We start from the raw sequence: 9,250 nt of genomic DNA on the forward strand, positions 1-9,250 counted from the left end.
CAATCATCAAATCGGTTCAGAGAATTCGAAATTGATCCCCATCATAAAACCACAGCTCGGACAAACGCGCTGGAAAACCGCTGATACACAAAACAGCTCATATCCACACTTCCGGAAAATATTGCGCCAACACAAACGCAATCAGCAATTTTGCAATCATAATCCAAATGCACACCGACAAAGCGTGGGGGATGAAGGGGGGGTCATATTATTGAACCGATGCCAAACACCAACATCTGTGCCACGTGGCCCCATCCCCGCTTCGACACAAGTGACAACGCTCATATCGTAATCCAACGGCGGGGATTGATCTGATCTCAACAGCTCTATACAATGGAATTGCTTTTTGGGTGGAAAATTTCAAGCCGGCGCAAACTTCCGGAGAGGGCCCCCCTGGGGCTGAGCTGCTAGAAAATTAAATTAAACATAAATAATTAATCGAGTGTGAGATTAATTCGATTTTCGGCTACACGCACCAACGAAAGCGATCATCATCCATGAGGAAGGTAGGTGGTGGCAAGAGATCCGTTTCATGTTTGGTTTGGTTTTCCCCGCCCACCTCGGCTTCTTCAGAATCGATTAGAGGAACGATTAGAGAGGGCGTTTAGTAGACGCGTAACCGCCGATCAACAGCTGATTTGTCAGTTGTTTAAAGATAGAACCAGCTTGACTTGGTGTAAATCGAGAGTGAGTTGGTGTGATTTTCGGATTAAAAGCACTCCGACAGTTATTGAAATTCCTTCGAGTTTAAATTTAAATACTAGTTAATCCTTATGAATTCCATTCCAAAAATCCTCCATTGCTCTTACCCATGCCAGACAATCGTCTAGACTGTGCGTCCTTTATCCGTGAGCCCATATGGACATAAAAAAAGCCTCAACCATAAAATTTACGAATCGATAAAGCGCATCACCAATTCATGCCGCAGTCCATTGATGGCAAAAGGTAGATGCTTTTCAGCTGAAAGCCGATATGCGATGTAACTCTGCACATGGTAGCCATTAGGCGCGAGAATTTGAAATTTAAATTGCCTTCTTGTGTAATCTGTGGATGAAGGGGGCAAAAAAGTGGAACAAATCAATTATTGTAATGGATGCAAATTGCTGTTACACGAGTGAGAATCCTTTCAAGTGATGCATATCGGAATCAAAGTGTTGGAAAAATGGAACTCATTCTGTGAAGTTACTGTATGAAAATAGATTCGACAAATTTTCCAAGGAAAAAATCATGCACGTCACTTACAGCCATGTTAATAACGTCGAAAATAGAATCATAGTCGATCCACAAAAAAAAAAAAAAAAAACCCTCAACCAATCAGTCGAACATCGTAAAGTTGTTGGCGAAAATGGTCATAAATTTGTCGTTTCGAGTAAAAAACGTCAACGACGACGGTGATGAAGGTCGCCAGTCAAGTTGTTCATTTATAATGCCGTAGATTGTGGATTGGGTCTGGAATTGAATCGACAAAGGTAGTTAGTCCTATAGTATGTAATGGATTTGTTGAAAAGTAAGGAATTTATCCTCAAGTTGTTTTGAATTTTAATCAAACAAGACTAACATTTTGAAATGTTAGAGCTGAATATTTTGTTCGAAAAGATCAGAAAATATCTCAAATAATGTTTTAACATTGAAAATAGGAACATTAGGTTTTGAGAATTAAAGAAAATAAAAGACTATTTGTATTTTATTTTTTAATTCGGCATTTTTATTGGACATTTTCTTAACTTTTAGAAAAAAAAATAATTTCAGAAATGGACAATTATAAACCTTATTTTGAAAAATCCAAAAACTCGAATTTATCAATTAAAATTAAACTTCAAGGGACTGCATCTGGAAAACGGAGGACTTTATCAAACAAATGTTATGTATTTTACGAGTAATGTTTCAATTTCTCAAAAAAAAAAAAAAAAAAAAACAAGTTATCGCTCGGTGGCATACAAATTTCGCCATGCGTTTTTATGGCTAAAAATTGCGATTTTTGTCCCTTAAAAAAAATCAAAATATTTGATTTTATGAATTTGAATTTTTGTCAAAAAAACGTAACTTAATCCACATTTAGGTGGTTGGTGCCTTCCTCTAATTTATAGATTGATTACAATCCCCTAAAGTGTCCACATGGGTTATGGATCTCCCGTAACGTGATCGCAGCACCTAAGAGGTCCAAATAAAAATAAGTGACGAGTAAAAAAAACAGACTTCCTACAGACTTTTTGTCAAGATTATACAGACACCGCCTTTCAGGAAAATGGCATCCCTCTACACGGCTTTTTCGTGGCGATCAGACGGGACCATTTGAGGTTATGTAAATTCTGACCATTTTTTAAACTAATTGTAATTTTAGATAGGTAAGTCAGATCTTGAACATTCTTAATTCACAAGAAAGGGCTTCTCATATGCCTTCTTAAAAATATATAACATGTGAGGGTTTCATGAAAAAACCACCCTTTTTACCATAATTTTTGTTTAATATGAAACAGTTTTTTTTAACATAACTATTTAAATACATGAGAAAACTGCATGAATTTAAATAGCAACTTAGGGGATCGATTAAAACCATTCCGGCCAAAATCGGTTGAGCCTGTGAAGAGATATTCTTGTGACATTGATTTGGTACACATGTCTATATACAGTAGGGTGGGTACGTTTTTCAAAAAGTTCTCGGATCAAGTTTTAGTATGGTTCCCCTTGTAGGGCATGCCCATAGGGACTTTCATGCCAAATATCAGCTCATTTGGTTGTAAACTGGCTGCGCGCATCAGGGTTTAAGTTTACATGGGAATTAGTATGGGAAATTGGAACTTTTTGTTCAAACGCTCCTACAGGTCTGGGAAAATAACGCGCCAACTTCTGGTATGGTCAGGCCTATGGGAAATGGTCTGGAGAACACTTTTCCCGAAGAGAGCATATGGATTCGTTGTCCCTAGACCTGGCGCATCGGCAAACAGTCCGATGTCTCCGGAATCAACGGTTTTCCCTGAAAAAGCATCAAATTTTTCTTAGCATGCTATGAAAGCTTGATGAACACCGCGACGCCATATGTCAGACAGCTTACACGTGGTTGAAATATTAGCAAAAAAAAACATATTTGCTATGCAAAGATCTTGAATTCGACTAAATAATATCAGGATTACTCGAAATGATCATTTTCTAGTTAAAAGAAGGTTTGCAATTAAATATTCCAGCCGTTTCTCACCCACGTGGTAGCTGCCTGACGTATGGCGTCGCGGTGTTCATCAAGCTTTCATAGCATGCTAAGGAAAATTTTATGCTTTTTCAGGGAAAACCGTTGATTCCGGAGACATCGGATTGTTTGCCGATGCGCCAGGTCTAGGGACAACGAATCCATATGCTCTCTTCGGGAAAAGTGTTCTTCAGACCATTCCCCATAGGCCTGACCATACCAGAAGTTGGCGCGTGATTTTCCCAGACCTGTAGGAGCGTTTGAACAAAAAGTTCCAATTTACCATACTAATTCCCATGTAAACTTAAACCCTGATGCGCGCAGCCAGTTTACAACCAAATGAGCTGATATTTGGCATGAAAGTCCCTATGGGCATGCCCTACAAGGGGAACCATACTAAAACTTGATCCGAGAACTTTTTGAAAAACGTACCCACCCTAATATACAGCCAAACACACAGACATTTGCTCAGCTGGTGATTCTGAGTCGATATGTACACATGAAGGTAGGTCTAGGAGGTCTAACTAAAAAGTTCGTTTTTCGAGTGAATTTATAGCCTTTCCTCAGTAAAGTGAGGAAGGCAAATAGTTTGATTGCATGCAATTTTTAAATTTGTCTTTGAATTTATTAATGGCAATCGTTTGTGTTTTTCACAATTTTATTTGAGATTTTTAATTAAATTTATGTTGATAAAGTATATTTTAATACAAACTTGAATAATTTCGATCAATCAATGGTTCCAACAAGTCGAAGAAAATTAAACTGACAAGGCCCTTTTGGAATGTATAGTGTACATAAAATTCATTACAGTGAAACGAGATCGATTGGAACTTTATTTAAGGGCTGGATCAAATCGCATGAATAAACAATTTCCGCAAACTTTATCCATTAAACAATTTCTTTCTCTCTTTCCACACTTTGGTTTCCTTTTTTCCATCGACATTAAATGGAAAATGGTCAGGCCCCAAAATCAACAAGACTATTTGACCAGCAAAATTTCCCGAAGAAGAAAGTAAAAAATAAAACTCCAGTTGGTTTTCAATACCCATGTCAAACCATGTTCACAAAATACTTTCAAAATACAACAACTGATTGTGTGACACTTGTTATATGCCGGAAATTCACCTTTCTTTTCCACCAAATCGAATTCCAATGGAGTCGCATTATAGTTGTTATTTTTATGAAATTCAAATTCCTCCTGCTACAAAACTCTCTATTACCGCACACAAAGTACAGCAAAAATAGCATCGTACCCACAACAACACAACAACAGGCCAGACTGAATTTATATGCAAATCGTCCGTTGGCCACGTGGCGGCCCTGTCGGCGGCATCGCTGTGACCCCGACGACATCCGCGCACACGGCACAGTTGGCAGTTATTGGTTCTTCCGTGGGCCGTGATTCTTTTCTCGTTATTTTTGACTTCCAAGCCGCACCATTATTGAGGCGGCTCAGCTCATTCAGTAAACCACAAATACCATGGGTGGAAGTGGGGTGGTGCGTAGCCTATGACCCATGGTGAATTGTTCACGTGATTTCTATTTCCTGTGGGTGGCCGGCCACAAACCGGCGTCGACTGCGACAATCGGCGACTTGGCACTCAAGACTTGTTTATTGTTTTGCTCTTGGATTTTTTTTGTGATTGGTAGAGGGGGTGTCAGCTCATGTATTTTTAATTTTCCATTTCCTATCGTCCTCTCAAAAAATCGTCTTTTTGGCGATTTTTGAGCGAAACCCCTTTCTTCAAACGACGATAACTCAGAAACCACAAATCTTAGAGGGTCGATCTTAGACTCAATTTTGAAGGAAATTGGACGTTGAAAACTTTAAATGGGCGTATCTCAAAACAGCCCTATTTATTTTTTAAATTTGACCTCACCATCGTATTCCCCGTACGATTTAACATAAGAATCACTTATCGGGTAATCTCAAATACTTAAAACTTTAAAATTCGATATCTCTGGAACGAAACATATTCCTTTCTGTCGATAAGTGATACTTATGTAAAATTGGCCGGGGAACACGATGGTGAGGTCAAATTTAAAAAATAAATAGGGCTGTTTTGAGATACGACCATTTAAAGTTTTCAATGGCGCAATACAGGTAGAAAAAATATGTTAATCTAAATTTTGATCACTGAAATGGATTCTACGTCCAATTTCCTTCAAAATTGAGTATCAAATAATGGCTTTTTATCTGCTTTTAACTTAATTTTATATTGTGGGTCCACATATCGTTAAAAATTAAAAACAACATAATCTAATTGATATGTTGCATGGTTTTAACAGTAGCATAATTTTTTAAAATGTTCAAAGCATTTTCTGCTTCTTTTGTTTCAAATTTTAGAAAATAATACTTTAAATTTTAAATTTGTTTTTAACACCTCTCCAACTCAACCTGGACCAAAACCGAACGACAAAAAGTTAAAATAAATTTTGTTAATATGCAATCTTAATTTTAGAGTCTAGTTTGATTTTTTACACATTTTTTCAACTCTTTATTCAGGAATAAATCACAACTGAAAATTGTTAATGTAAATAATACGCTTATAATCTTTATTAAAGCATGATTTTTTTTGTGTTATGTTTTAGGGGACAAAACCGCAACTTTTGATCTTTAGAAAATTATGGACAAAAATTTGCCGTCTAGTAATGATTTTTAAATTGTTTTTTGAAAAAAAATATTAAAATTTAAGTTGTTATTTTTTATAGACACTAAAAGTTTTATTTTAATTTCGTTTAAAAATATAAAAAATAAGGGTCAATGATTCTCCAATCACGAAATGACCAATTCTTGGGCTCCTTTTTAAAAAAATCTCAAGTTTTTTTCAGCATTTTGGCTGTAGTGGCAAAATTAAAGAAGAAACCCACCAATGTTATTACATATTTGGAAAGCTAATTAATTTTTCTACAAAGAAATGTAATTTAGAATGAACTATATAGTACCTGTGCTTCCCCTGACAGGAAAATGTAGCGTGACGGGACAACATCGTAAAACTGGACTTTTAAAAAGCACTCCAAAACAATCGCTACAGTTTTACCAGTTTGATTTTTTAAAACTTTTGCTCTTCTACACATTATCACAAAATGAAAAACGAATCTTTTGCTCCTTGAACTGATAGAATTGGTTGAAATTTGAGTTTCTGCCAGCCATTTCTTTCCATGACGGGACAACGAAAGGAGCAGATTTATGAAAAAACTCCTCTCCCATTCAATGGCTTGCAGACCTTATTTGGTCAATATCTTTGGCTTTTGAGGTAAGAAAACGCATTTAAAGCACATTGAAATTATTGAACATAATAAAAATTTAAACTTTCATTTGAAAAATCACATTGAAAATTGAAAAAAGTGACATTTTGGTGTAGCTTCGCTAAGAATCGGTTTAATACTTTTTTTTTTTCGAAAAGTTGAAACACAGCGAATAAAAATCAATAGAATTCAACTTTTTTTTAGTCTCATTAAAACAATCTTTTATTTTCTATTACCAATATATTAAAAGTTTCTGGTCCTATTTTCAATGTAAAACAATGATACATTTGTAAAATTTTCCGATGTTTTCGAAAAAATTTCTTTTAAGGATTTGGGAATAAGACTATTTTTTAAAAAACACAAAATTTCAAAAAAAATATGACTCTGCGGAAATTTTAATATCCATACTTTTGTATGGCTCAAAAGTTGAGGTTTTTTGTTTACTAAATCAGATAAAAAATTTCAAATATTTTAAAAATTTGGATTTTGGATTTTGATTTTTCGTAAAAAAAAAAAATTAAAATTATCGGCAATTTTTTTCCGTGTACCACTTTTTTTTCTGTATAGTCCTCACCAATACCTACAACTTTGCCGAAGTCACCAAACCGATCAGAAAATTCCTTCAAAAGATATAGATTTTCGAAAATTACGTAATAATTTTATATGGACAGCTGTCAACATTGTATGAAGCGTTGCAGGGGTGAACCAATGACACTAAACGGCTCCTATGGTCATAGGGAAGGCCCCAAATAAATTTGAGCCAAATCATAAAATACAAAAAAAAAATGTGCGAAATCGCCCGATTTCTTAGGGAATTGCTTTTGATTTCTTTGATTTCTTAGAGAATTGCTTTATTTCAGCTAGTCAATGTGTTATTTTTTGTGCTCAAAATCAATCATAACTATATCCTATATAAACTCACCTGTACTAATATTTACTATTCCGCATTCCATTATGATCTCACTCAACAAAACAACAAAATTAAACACTAATTTCCATCCAATCAACACTTCTTAAGCCTGCTCCCCTTAATTCAGCGCCATCACCATAAACCACTCAGCAGAAACGAGGTGCGAAAGCAATTGCCTCACTTGGAGTACATTTGTATCTGTTTGACACCACATCATCAGGCAGGTCTTCTTCTTGTTCTTCGTAATTAGCCCTGAACTAACGCCACGACACGCCAGACATCGTCGATTTAATGACTACCGCAGAGAAGAAGCGATTCTTAACGGTTTACCGACTGTCTGATGTCTGTTTGATCGAGTACTTATGCGGAGTCTCGTAGTCGGCAATCATAAATTTTTTGTTTATGTCAAGAAGATAATTTATAGATATTTGTTAAATTTGATTGTGATTTATCTTCTAACCAGCATTTCCCACAAATTGTCCCAACCATCATGTTCCAATCGTCACTCATCTGGCCACAAAAGGGTCAAACACAGCTGCAGTCCCTCCCCAGGAACATTACGGTATCGATTCAGGCCGGTCCAAGAATAAACACACACGTCGTCGTTCACGTGTCGTTATGTGTTTTCCCCTTCAACGAACGTTATTTTTGCTTGTTTTTCCTCTCAGAACAAAAAACCACACACACACACACTCACACTCTCGGCAACATTAAAAATGTTGTACGGCAAACACTTTTTCACGAAATAAAAACCAAACTGTTTAAACGGGGTTTGGGAGAAAGAGAGGGTCAACGGGAGGTGTTACCACACTTGGCAAACACAAATTCAAAACTTGGGAATGCCCACGGGCAGCATTTCACATTTCATGAGACCGACGACCAGCAGCCAGCTTTTCCGTATTACGTTATCCTGGAGCACGTTCGTCCTTTTATGAAAACGGATACCGTCTCTTCTTGTGCTGGCCACCAGCAAAAATTGACGGTTATGGAAGTGAACTTCAACTATCATAAATAAGTCACTTTTTGAATTTTTAAATTTATATTTAACTTCACCAACCGATTTCCACCGATTTTTCCTCCAAACCCAAAATCAGCTGATCAGCTGATCCGCCAGCTTCCACGCAATTCCTGTCACATGTTGACACTACACTTCCCCCCACTCTTTAAAACACACAATCCCCCCTCCACCAATCCACAATCAAACAAGTTCTGGAAAATCCATTTCCCGAGATTCGAGAGTCCTAAAATGCGCGCGCGCTCTCTCTCACACGTCCTTCCACCGACGAGTCCCGACGCAGACTAAACTGAAAAACTGCCAACTGAACCCCGTAAACGTGTGGCAGATCAGTCTGACAGTGCCGACAGTTGTGTTTGCAGAGAAGAGGACGTTTTCCAAACACATGCCAAAATGCTGCCTTGCTGGCGTTGCAAAGCGCGCGCGGGAAAATTTTGTTGGTGAGGCGAGAGGGAAGTGGTTAAGGTGGTGGATTTTGGGGAGAGTGGTTGTAAACATTCGGGTAGAAATGCTCGTGACGGGAAAACGATAGGAAATTTGAGCGGTGAGAGAGAATTTCTCTTAAGGAATATTATGGCAAGCATGGTTGCCAGTTTGCAAGAAATTTGTTGTTTTCCGTGAAAGTTTCATATAGTAAACAAAAAGGATATACTTTATGAATTCATTTATAATTTTCTAAGATGTTTGATAAATAACCTTAAATATTACAAACATCTTTTCAATTTGAATCTTATTCAACTACATTGATAATTATAAAAAAGGAATACGTTTTTAGCTTTTCATCCAAAAATGGTAAGTAAATATTCGAAAACCTGTTACTAATAACCTGTAATTGATTTTGTGTTTTCCACAAAATTGTAGGTATTGATGAGGACCACAAAAAAGGTACATTGCA

General features: G+C 36.6%; 1 protein-coding gene across 1 annotated transcript in view; it reads right to left on the minus strand.

Moving 5' to 3' along the window:
* The window catches only part of LOC120417735 (potassium voltage-gated channel protein Shaw-like), a 123,327-nt gene extending 114,848 nt beyond the window's left edge, over positions 1–8,479 (minus strand). Inside the window, exon 1 of the mRNA XM_039579893.2 lies at positions 8,398–8,479. The gene's annotated coding sequence lies outside the window, so the exon portion shown is untranslated. The remainder of the gene's footprint in view (positions 1–8,397) is intronic.
* Positions 8,480–9,250: the final 771 nt, after the last annotated feature.

Source organism: Culex pipiens, chromosome 2 (genome assembly GCF_016801865.2).
Source record: "Culex pipiens pallens isolate TS chromosome 2, TS_CPP_V2, whole genome shotgun sequence".
NCBI classification, from domain to species: Eukaryota; Metazoa; Arthropoda; class Insecta; order Diptera; family Culicidae; genus Culex; species Culex pipiens.